This window comes from Delphinapterus leucas, chromosome 13 (assembly GCF_059928025.1).
Source record: "Delphinapterus leucas isolate spDelLeu-1000000601 "Yukka" chromosome 13, BTC_Dleu_Yukka2, whole genome shotgun sequence".
NCBI classification, from domain to species: domain Eukaryota; kingdom Metazoa; phylum Chordata; class Mammalia; order Artiodactyla; family Monodontidae; genus Delphinapterus; species Delphinapterus leucas.
Genome location: NC_143141.1, coordinates 27,438,539 through 27,450,637, shown reverse-complemented (window position 1 = coordinate 27,450,637; position 12,099 = coordinate 27,438,539).

Here is a 12,099-nt window from a genome sequence, read left to right as displayed (position 1 = left end):
CCCAAACATAACTACCGTGTAATATAATAGATGCTGAAGAACTGAACATTTCCCACTGACCCTTGCTAAACACTAGACCCAACTATTCCTCACTACCCCTCTTTTTTGAAATTAATTTTTTATACTGGAGTATAGTTGATTTACAATGTTGCATTAGTCTCAGGTGTATACCTATTCAGTTATACAAATACATATATCCATTCTTTTTCAGATTCTTTTCCCATATAGGTTATTACAGAATATTGAGTAGAGTTCCCTGTGCTATACAGGAGGTCCTTGTTGGTTATCTATTTTATATATAGTAGTGTGTATATGTTAATCCCAAACTCCTAATTTATCCCTACCCCACCATGTTTCTCCTTTGGTAAGCATAAGTTTTCAAAGCCTGTGAGTCTGTTTCTGTTTTGTAAATAAGTTAATTTGTATCATTTTTTAAGATTCCACATATAAGTGATATCATATGATATTTGTCTTTATCTGACTGACTTCACTTAATATGATAATCTCTAGGTCCATCCATGTTGCTGCAAATGGCATAATTTTGTTCTATTCTATGGCTAATATTCCATTGTATATATATACCACATCTTTATCCATTCCTCTGTCAGTGGACATTTAAGTTGCTTCCATGTCTTGACTATTGTAAATAGTGCTGCAGTGAACACTGGGGTGCATGTATCTTTTCGAATTATGGTTTTCTCCAGATATATGCCCAGGAGTGGGATTGCTGGCTCACATGTTAGTTCTATTTTTAGTCTTTTAAGGAACTTCCATACTGTTCTCCATAGTGGTTGTACCAATTTACATTCCCACCAACAGTATAGGAGGATTCCCTTTTCCCCACACCCTCTCCAGCATTTATTTTTTGTTTGTAGAACTTTTGATGATGGCCATTCTGACCGGTGTGAGGTGATACCTCATTGTAGTTTTCATTTGACCACTCCTCTTGTTATACCCAAGTTGACTCACCAACAGAGGCTAAGCCTGGCTTCAGACATAATGTCTTTATATATGATCCTGTATTTGTCATAACCACATACAAATACTCAGAACAAACAAATCTGACTGATCATCTTCAATCTAAGGTATATAGATTTGGCTGAGAATCAGAGCATGGCCAAGGAAGACAGAAGGAGAAACCAGAAAGTAGTTAGCTGAAATACAGGGCAAAGCTGATGAAATTGGAAACTTGAATTTATGTGGTTTTCAAGGTCACATATAATCTTTATCAAAATTGTCTATATTGGTTGCTGAGAAGTTATTAACAAAGATTGAAATCAGATATATATATATATTAATCTATATTTATCCCCTTTTCTATAAGTTATTTACATGTTAAAATGACCAAAAATTTTTGTTATATAAAGGAATGATCAGGGTTGAATCTGGAAACAATTTTAACTTTTATCTTTTGCACCCTCCTATATAGTAATATACACATATGTATATCTTTATTTTACCGTGTATATGTTTATATACATATATGTACATATATAAAATATATCCATATGTGTGTCTATATACACACACATATATGCAAAGATGCACATTTTCTAGAAATATATCCCCAAATTTCTATCCCTGTGCTTCTCCTAAGTGTATAGTACCCCAAGTTAGTTTTCTTTGACTCTTAGAAGCATGTAATCTGTTGGAAGAGAAGATATTGCATTAATAAGTAATTTTTATCTTTAAATGTATAACTTCCTATGGATACTTACATTTGTATACTCAAAAATAGTTCAAGTCAACAAAACCCAGTAGCAAAAACTACAGTTGATGGCCAGATCTTGTTCCGTAATACCATTCTCCAAAATGCAACCAGTACTCTTTGGAGAAATGGCTGTTTCTAGGACTGGGACAGAAAATGTGTATGATGATTGTAGAGTATTTTGTAGTGCCAGAGAGTAAGGAAGTGACACACACACACACACACACACACACACACACAATGATGGAGAAATACAAAAGTGATACAGGGGCCAGCCAAAAGACCTGGCACAATTTGAGAAACAAAATAGAATACTTTTAGATTATAAGGTATAAAATATCCATGCATTCATGTTGATATAAAGAAATGGTTGAATAAATGAGAAATAATAGACAAATTTCCTGCACAGAAGAATTTAAAACCATTTATGTAGATATGCTACCCTTCAGAAGGTACAGATTAACTCCCCACACCTTAAGTGTGAGCTGTGCATAGTGACTGTTTTCAGGAGTACAGTATGGAAAGGGAAGAAAGTTACTTGACAGTGGAGAAACCTAATAAACACTACCTCAAGTTACATGAACAAGGTTAGCATCAAAAATGGTGTCATATTGACAGTATATACTCATGAAGCAATGTGCTAAGGATGGCATTTTACTTCTGAGATCTTCCTCCAAAAAATACACAACCCCAGTCTAATCATGGGACAAAAGTCAGACAAATCCCAATTGAGAGACATTCTACAAAATGGTGAACAGTAATCAAAACTGTTAAGATCATCAAAACCAAGGAATGTCTGAGAAACTGTCATAGACAAGAGGACTCTAAAGAAACAACACTATTAGATGCAAGATGGTATCCTGGATGAAATCCTGAAACTGAAATGGGGCATTAAGAAAAAAATGAGGAAATCATAATAAAGCATGAACTTCAGTTAATAAAATATATCAATATTAATTGTGACAAATGTATCATACTAATATAAGATTTTAATAATATGGGGGACTGGGCATGGGGTATATGGGAACTCTTTATCTTCACAATAATTCTGTAAATCTAAAATTGTTCTAAGTTTATTAACACAAATAACTCAATTTACCAGAAAAATTATATTTATATCAGTCCTTAAAGCATATTTTTGTGTATATGTATTAGTTCATAATGTTATTTGCTTTCACCCACTATTCCATATCCCTTGGGGTATAGTATGCTTTTCTTCTGCAGAGATTATGGATTTGCCTTTGACTTGGTTTGTTCAATGATCTGGAAGTGGTTTTGGTTCTTGTGTGGTTTGGCTTGAACTCTTTTACTCCTGGGTCAACCATGAAAGTAATATCCCTGGGTAGTGCTTGCCCACGGAGAATGCGAACACATGTGGAATATATCTGAACCCTACTCAAATCCCAGAGCCAAGTTGAGCTCACTGAAATATGATGCAGTGTCACCCAGTTGTTAAACAGACCATGAGTAGAAGAATAAATGCTTGCTAGATAGGCCACTGAATTTTCTGGTGGCCTGTTAGTTTATTGCAACAATAACAGAATAATTTAGTGTGTAACACAAATCTTCATGGAGATGACCATTGCTCTTTGCTGTAATGTATGTGCATCCCTATTAATTGTGTGTGTGTGTGTTCAGTATGAGCACAAGTCAAATTTCTAAAAAACTTGTTCTACTGGGAAAATGCCAGCTAAGTGTATAATACTATTATAACTAGTATTCAATAAATCAGTAAAACCGTATGTAACTGACATACTTTGATTATAGTCTTTTATTTAGGAAATAATTTTAGTTCATCATAGTTACGTGGTTTTTTTATTCAAGATTTTGTGAAGCAGACCCAGTCCAATTTCACAGTCATGCCATTTGTAAAATGGTGTAATCCAGTGAATTATGAATGTTGGAATGGACTCATATATTAGGGGCTCTCTCTCTCTGTGAATATTGAAATGTATTTTGCTGATATAAGTGATAATTGTTTAAAAAGAAATTTAACAGCATCAGCAGTAAATGAAGTACTATTTGAATATATGTATATGTCTTGATTTTTTAAATACATGGTGCATACTCACGATATGTTTTTGTGCATATATAACGTCATGCATTTAACACACAGAGATATATAAAATCTCATGTACGCCTCCCTCCAAATATGTATAAATGAGTAAATACCTAGGCAGTGAGCTAGATGGCGATATAGCATATAAAAATGTAATTTTACTTTAGAATCCATGGATTATGACCCCATAGGTCTAGGTCTTGAGAAACTCTAGCAACAATAGTCTGTATGAAATGCATTAAGTATTATTTTTCTCTTATTGAATAGAATTTAATTGTAAATATATGGAATATAATCTTCCTGAGTCACATAAAAATGGCACTGATAGTAAAGGAAAAAGTTTTAGCAAAGAGTATTTCTGTTATGCTCCTTATATGTTGAAACATTTTTCATAAGAGTTTATATAGTTAAATACTGAACTATCAAAATGTGTTATTTTTGGCAATGTACTTTGCTGATGAGATAAGCATATGTTTATTGTTTTAATTTATATATTTCACTTTTTATTTTTACAAGCTTCTTTCTTTGAATAATGAAAAATATTGGGGGCATAATATTTAACTTAATATATGATATTACGTTGAATGGCAAGTAAAGTGTTTAAAAGTTTTTCTTACTGTGGTTATTATATTAGCCATAATTTCAGGTTTCAGGGCCAAAAGAAGGATATCCTAAAAAGCACAGAATGTTTCATAGCTTTCCATCCTTCTTAACCTTCTACATTGTCCTCCTGGTAACACATCACCTGTCAGGAGATCATTAGGCAAATGCAGATAGTTGGCAATTTTGATTAAACGTGAAAAAAACTATTTTGTAAAGAAATAAAAACATGTATCATAGTGGACTAAGTGTCCCTAATAACTGTGAGTAGGTTGACACATATAGTAACTAGAAAATGACTCTAAAATAAGACATTCTGTACACACACAGACACACACCCATAATTCCATTGATTTTTAAGTTACATGTAGCATCCTGAAGGAAAACTAACAAGAATAGTAAGTCAATACTTTTACAAAGGTCTGAAAATTTAAGGGACAAACTTAACAGTAATATCCAACATCAAATGTATGTGTGCAAAGCATTTCCTGAACAGAAAGGAAAGAAAAGGCATGGTGAGAATAGGTTGAGGATGGAATAATAATATTTGTGGACAGGGAAATTATTTGTCCAGTACTGTTAGTTTTCTTAATATTGACTATAATTGTATCAAAACTCCTTTCATATTTATTTTCTAGCCATCTTTCAAATATGCCACTGAGAATTATTCTATTCCCAAAGTGATTTTCAATGTGTTTATTGAGATGTCAAATACCATAAAATTTGTGGCCCTTGTTTTCTAACAGTCACCATCGTGGAGGGTAAAAGTAGTTGGCTCTGTACTTTCATGATGCTGGATGTCAGCAGTGGAGGATTCCATGCTTTATAGTAGGAGATATGAACCTCCCTCCCCATTTTTAAAAAAATATTTATTTATTTATTTTTGGCTGCGTTGGGTCTTCATTGCTGCACGCAGGCTTTCTCTACTTGCGGCAAGAGGGGGCTACTGTTCGTTGCGGTGCACGGGCTTCTCATTGCGGTTGCTTCTCTTGTTGTGGAGCACAGGCTGTAGGTGCACAGGCTTCAGTAGTTGTGGCACGTGGGCTCAGTAGTTGTGGCTCGCCGGCTCTAGGGCGCAGGCGCTCAGCAGTTGTGGTGCACGGGCTTAGTTGCTCCGTGGCATGTGGGATCTTCCTGGACCAGGGCTTGAACCCGTGTCCCCTGCATTGGCAGGCGGATTCTTAACCACTGCGCCACCAGGGAAGCCCTCCCTCCCCATTGTTTTTACCCACTCTGTTATCTTATCACTCTTAGTCTTCAGTTGGCTCTATACTTAGGGCCACACGGAGACAATTCAGGTATCCCTTTTAAGTTGCACCCTATTAACAGAGCCTACTGAATTGAGAAGTAGGAGTGTAAGGCCAATTAATAATCAAATGCTTTTGCTTTTTGTTTTTGTTCATGTTTGATGTTTTTCTCTGTTGAGAATCTCAGGAGAAGGAGTGTTGTCTTATCTGGTAACAATCCAGTATTCAGTAGTCTTAGGATCATCATATCTTATATTACATTTTGCCTAAAATGTATAATTGTGGGCTCTAAAAATAAATCTAAGATTAAAATATGACTGAAGTAAAAAATATATATATAAACAACATTTTTGAATGCTGTCAGAGACAATTTTCTTAAATAATTTTCTCTAAAAGAGAATAATAATGGTGGTTGAAAATGTTGTTTCATGATCCAGGCAACGCAGGAAAGCAAAATTTTAGAATTGCTTAGAAAATAACACATTGATTAGAATTAAAAATTTTATTTTCTGCTTTTTAAAAAAATTTTGGGTTTTAGTGTCTTCACTCCTTTATGTCTTGCCTACTTTTGACTTTTTCTTTTTACCTGGATTCAGTTGTCATCTCCTAGATGAACCAATCTTGCTTACCTAAACAAGTTATACTTAATTAATTGTAATATTTGTACTAGTGTTATAAGCTGAACTGTGTTCCTCCAAATTCATATGTTCGAGTCCTAACCTCCAGTACCTCAGGAAATGACTATATATGGAGGTAGGGTCTTTAAAGAGGTAGTTAAGTTAAAAATGAGGCTGGTTTGGTGGGCCCTAATCTATTCTGACTTGTGTCTTTATAAAAAGAGGAGATTATAACATACAGAGAGACACCAGGGGCACATGTGCACAAAGGGAAGACCAGGTGAAGACACAGAGAGAAGGTGGCTATTTGCAAGCCAAGGAAAGAGATCTCAGAAGAAATAAGACCTGACCATATATTGATCATGGCTTCTAGCCTCCAGGATAGTGAAAAAATAAATTAGTCTTCTTTAAGCCACCTAGTCGGTGGTATGTTGTTATGGCAGCCCTTGCAAACTAATACAAATAGTAAGCATTAACCTTAACATTTTGGAATGTTGACTAATACTTTATGCATTTTACGAGTCAATGCTCATGTGAAAAGTAGTTTTTCAATCACATAGCACATTTCTCTTCTTAGGAAATAGTAAGATGGGCTGTTTTGCCCAAGAATCATGGTAGTTCAATATTACTGGCATGGTGCACATTTGATCATGCTCTTGAGTTTCCTCCAGTTAAATATTATGAAAATGTAGATGTCCAACATGACTAATGATATCACTAGTTTATTCCTTTTGTATGTCCTGAATTTACATTTTACAATTTGATTGTATTAATCAGTAAATATATATATATATATATACATTTAAAAAATTCTCTCTCTATATATAGATATAGATAGAGTTTTAATACTTTCAAAGCAAACGAAAACCCTGCCGCCCTCCACATAAAAGAGTTTGTTTCCTTATTGAACAATTTGTTTTCTGCTTTGTTTACTAAGTTCCTAAAATATCACAATAATATAAGGCAGGTCATAGAGGAATTAATTTCTAATATAGCAAAATTAACTTTAGTGTTAAATAAAACCCACCAATATTCATTCATTTATTCAAAAAAATACTCAGCACCTCTTAGGTACTAAGCACTGTGTTTTACATTGCAGATACAATTTTGAACCAGACAGAAATGGCCCCTAATCCCCTAGAGTACAAACCATATTGACTGAATAGAGTGTGATTTTCTTTTCCCGACACTGATAAGTAAAAAAGTTTTGAAACAGTGCCATTTATTAATAGTCTTTTATACCTAATGATTATCTAATTTATACGTATACCTCAGAAAATCAAACATTAATAATTTAACCTGTTATTATGATTTAATAGAAGAGATTGCAAAATTTGGAACGAAGACATTCCTTAGTTTACAACCTAGCTTTGCTGTGTCATAGTTTTATTATTTTGGGCAAATTACTTAAACTATTCAAACCTGTTTGCTTATGTGTAAGCCCTCATTATTAATATTTACTTTGAAGCTTGACTTAAAGTCAGAGATCATAAGAAGTACATGGTGGGCCTATAATAATTATTACCTTTATTTTTATATTAAAATTAATAGTATTAGGTTTAATCAGATAAAATTATGTCAGAACACATATGTCAGAATTACTTTCAAAGCAATCTTGGGTTCCAGATCAAGCTACTTGTTTTTTGATGGTCAGGCTTTTAACCATTGTGCATTTTACTTAGCAAATATATAAATTTTTTAAGAGACAAACAAAAAAACCTTTTATTATATTCACCAGAATTAAACACAGTATCCGATATGGCAATATGGTTCCAGTTTTTCATTTCCAAGTGTCATTCTAACAAGATTCAAATATAATATTTGTTAGTGAGGTTCTATATAAATTCACTAATGAGAACAGTTGTGTTGTTTTAGCTTAATTTTTTTTCTGCCTCACATTGTGCCTGAGAATTCTTTTTTATTCTTATGGTGTGTGTGTGTGTGTGTGTGTGTGTGTGTGTGTGTGTTCATGCATGCATGCATGTGTTTGTGTGTGTTTAGTGTCCTGTTCTGATTCTATTACCCTAGGGCTTGATTTTCTTTTGTGAGTTTTGAGATTCCGTAGAAAGAAGACTGCTTTCAACATGTAAATGCTTCTGCCACTTTACATTTAGTGAAGCAGGTCGTTTTAGCTTCCTTCCTGCAGTAAGATTCATTATTTTAGTGAGTTTTGACATAGGCTCTGATTGGTTAAAAAATCCATGTTCATCATTTGCAGTTTTACTTTTGTTTTGGTATTAGGAAGAATATAGAACATATTCAGCAGTAAAACCCTAGTCAAGTGATTTAATCTGTAAGAAAAATAAGCCTTACCTTGAAATGCTTTTAAATATGTTTTTTGTTTATTTAGGGGTTGGAGGAGGGAAAGGTCACTGTTAATAGAGAGCTTTAACCAATTCTGACAAATCTGTAAACTAAAATGATGGTTCATCATAAGATTATGAAAACTCCTAAAAAGGACACAATGAAATATTTAAACTTTCTACTTTAGGATAAATGGTATTAAATCATGACCCTCATAGTCATCCTACATAAAGTTATGCTGCGATCACTGATCTTTCCTCAATCTCCTCTGGAAAGTGGTATCAACAACATTGACACATTAAAAAAGGAAAGATAAACCCACTAGCATTTGATGAGTTAATGTGATAATAATTGGCATTATGCTATTCATTTAGAAGTATTTAGAAAAAGAGTAAAAACCTGCAGAAACCTATCACCTTTATATGAGGCTCCCAAGCTGTCTCTAAGCAGACTGGCTGTGCCTCAGTGGTCACATGAAGCCCCCTTTGTCATATGACTTTAGGGGCATGAACATATAACTACCCTCTTGAAAACTGTATCTGAATTTAAGTTTTAAATGATACTAATTAAAATGGTACTAATTAAACGTAAATGGTACAATTACTCTCACAAGAATAGGTACAAAATATTTTTGAAGTAATCTGCACTTCTCAAATTTAGGACTATGTTTCCAATTATTTTTGTATATTTTCTTGAACATTCTTGTTTTTCTTATCTTCCAAATGATGCGCCACTGGTTCTTTTTTTTTTTTTATCTTTATTTTTGGCTGCGTTGGGTCTTTGTTGTTGCGCGTGGGCTTTCTCTAGTTGCAGCGAGCGGAGGCTACTCTTTGTTGTGGTCCGCAGGCTTCTCATTGCGGTGGCTTCTCTTGTTGCAGACCATGGGCTCTAGGCATGCGGGCTTCAGTAATTGTGGCATGGGGGCTCAGTAGTTGTGGCACATGGGCTTAGTTGCTCCGTGGCATGGGAGATCTTCCCGGACCAGAGCTCAACCCCATGTCACCTGCATTGGCAGGCGGATTCTTAACCACTGTGCCACCAGGGAAGTCCCATTCCACTGGTTCTTGTTTTGGATTTTCATATTACCATTACTCGTTTTAGTGACTCTAATTCTTATTGAAAAAATTAAAAAGCTACATACCCATTCCTAACAAAAACAATTGGACTTCCCAAAAAACATAAATGGACTCCATAGATCAAGAATCCCAACTTTGACAACCTTTAATAAACTTAGAAAATGATAACCCATTTGTCTTAATATATTTATTCTAATATTTTCTACAATATACATTTTTGAGGCTGCTAAATACTGTGTGTGTGTGTGTGTGTGTATACACACACATACATATATATTTCTGAGATTAAATTTGACCAGCTCCTAAATCTGAGACTTGGAAGATTTGGATATACTTTTCTCTCTCTTTTTTTTTTTTTTTTTTGCGGTATGCGGGCCTCTCACTGTTGTGGCCTCTCCCGTTGCAGAGCACAGGCTCTGGACGTACAGGCTCAGCGGCCATGGCTCACGGGCCCAGCCGCTCCACGGCATGTGGGATCCTCCCGGACCAGGGCACAAACCCGTGTCGCCTGCATCGGCAGGCAGACTCTCAACCACTGCGCCACCAGGGAAGCCCCTACTTTTCTCTTTATGTTAGAAAATGAAAGTCCCTTTGCATGCCGTGGAAAAATACACAATTCCCAGGCTTTTAAAATACTATATCCCATATAGTAGTATTTATTGATTTATTACAATATAACACAATTTCCACTTCATTGAGTGGACATTTATTACTATCTAGCCTTCAAGTTAATTTCAGTGGTATTATTAGGTCAGTTTTAACTTTTTGCACAAAATGTGAGCCCATATCCATTATTGGATGTCATTAACGTATCTAAAGGTGTAATCTGGCCATTGAATGTGAAAATAGGTATGCTTTTCATCGCCTGTCAGTGCTATTAAACTACAGTATTTTTCACTTCCATAGTAATTTAACTGTATTTTTTTACTTGATGTTTCTACTATGATTTTTTTTAATTGAGCTTCATACTATGTCTGCCATCAAATTTCATCCAAAAACCTATCTCTGCCAGACTCAAATGGATACAACTATTTTCCTAGAAAAAATGTGAGCCTGGAATATGTCCACTTTGCTTCCGTTTGAACTAATCTAAGCTTTTATGATTTTAAAGTTCTCCATGGATATTCTTGGGCATGTCAGAGATCTTTTACCTTTGTTCATCAGTATATGTTGCTGTGAGTTGGTTCTGGTTTGTTAAGCACTTTAAAGAAATGGAAAACTTTAAATTCTACAGGGTTAAGAAAGGGAATCTTATAGAAGAAAATATGCTTTACTGTTATCCATGAATTTAATCTTTATCTTTTAAATATTTATTATTTATACTAAGTGAATTTAACAATATATGTGATCAATAATGAACTTTTAAATATAGAAAGATGTGTGGAGAACATGAACTGAACATTTTATGACTATTTGACCAATGTGAAACTATCCCTGGCTAAAGAAATTTCATTTTCTGGCTCCTAAATCTTGAAATAAAGAATGTTTAACATAAAAACATCTTTATAATTGGCTCTAATATAGGCAGAAGGAGACCGAACACACAATTAATACATAATCTCAATTTAGGAATGATTTCAGAAATTTCTGGAAAAACAAGTGATTTCACAAGAAAAATAATAGTTGTAGAGCATCTTGGTCTGATTTCTCTGAGCTTTATTTGCAAAGGAAAGAAGTTATGAACGACTGTTGAAAGAAGGTAAAGTCCTATCTGATCCAAAAAGACTAAGCTTCCTGAAACACTATTTTTTATAATACAGTCAGGCCACCATTCAGTATGGTGTTAAAATAACAATCTGAACTCTTTTATTTAACTGAATATTCGCAAATAATAGATTTTCCTGTGACCTCACCAAGCTCTACAATGTCAAGGCTACCTCCTTAAGAAAGGAGGCAGAATTAATGCCCAAGCATGCCTTCCAGTTATATCTCACTTTGGCTTTCCTGTGTCCAAGGAAATACATTTCTGTCTCTTGTACCCTGCTTTGAGTGGCATTAATTTCTATTGATTGATTATTCCATTTCTAATTATTTCCATAAATGATACAGGGAAAAACATTAAATACATTTTATCTTCTAATTTGTGTCTGTAAGATATTTCGAGTAATCCACCTATTTGTTATTTGTGTTAAAATTTGACAGGTCAATTTGCCCAAATAAGGGTAACCTGGATGCCTCAGGATCTGAAAATAATATCAAATGAAAAATGATTTAAGAGTTGGAAAAGGCATTTAATCAAAAATCATGTGACATATATGGACACCTTATCTTTGATAAGGGTGCCAGGAAAGTACAGTGGAGAAAGGACAGCCTCTTCAATAAGTGGTACTGGGAAAACTGGACAGGTACATGTAAAAGTATGAGATTAGAACACTCCCTAACACCATACACAAAAATAAGCTCAAAATGGATTAAAGACCTAAATGTAAGGCCAGAAACTATCAAACTCTTAGAGGGAAACATAGCCAGAACACTCTATGACATAAAT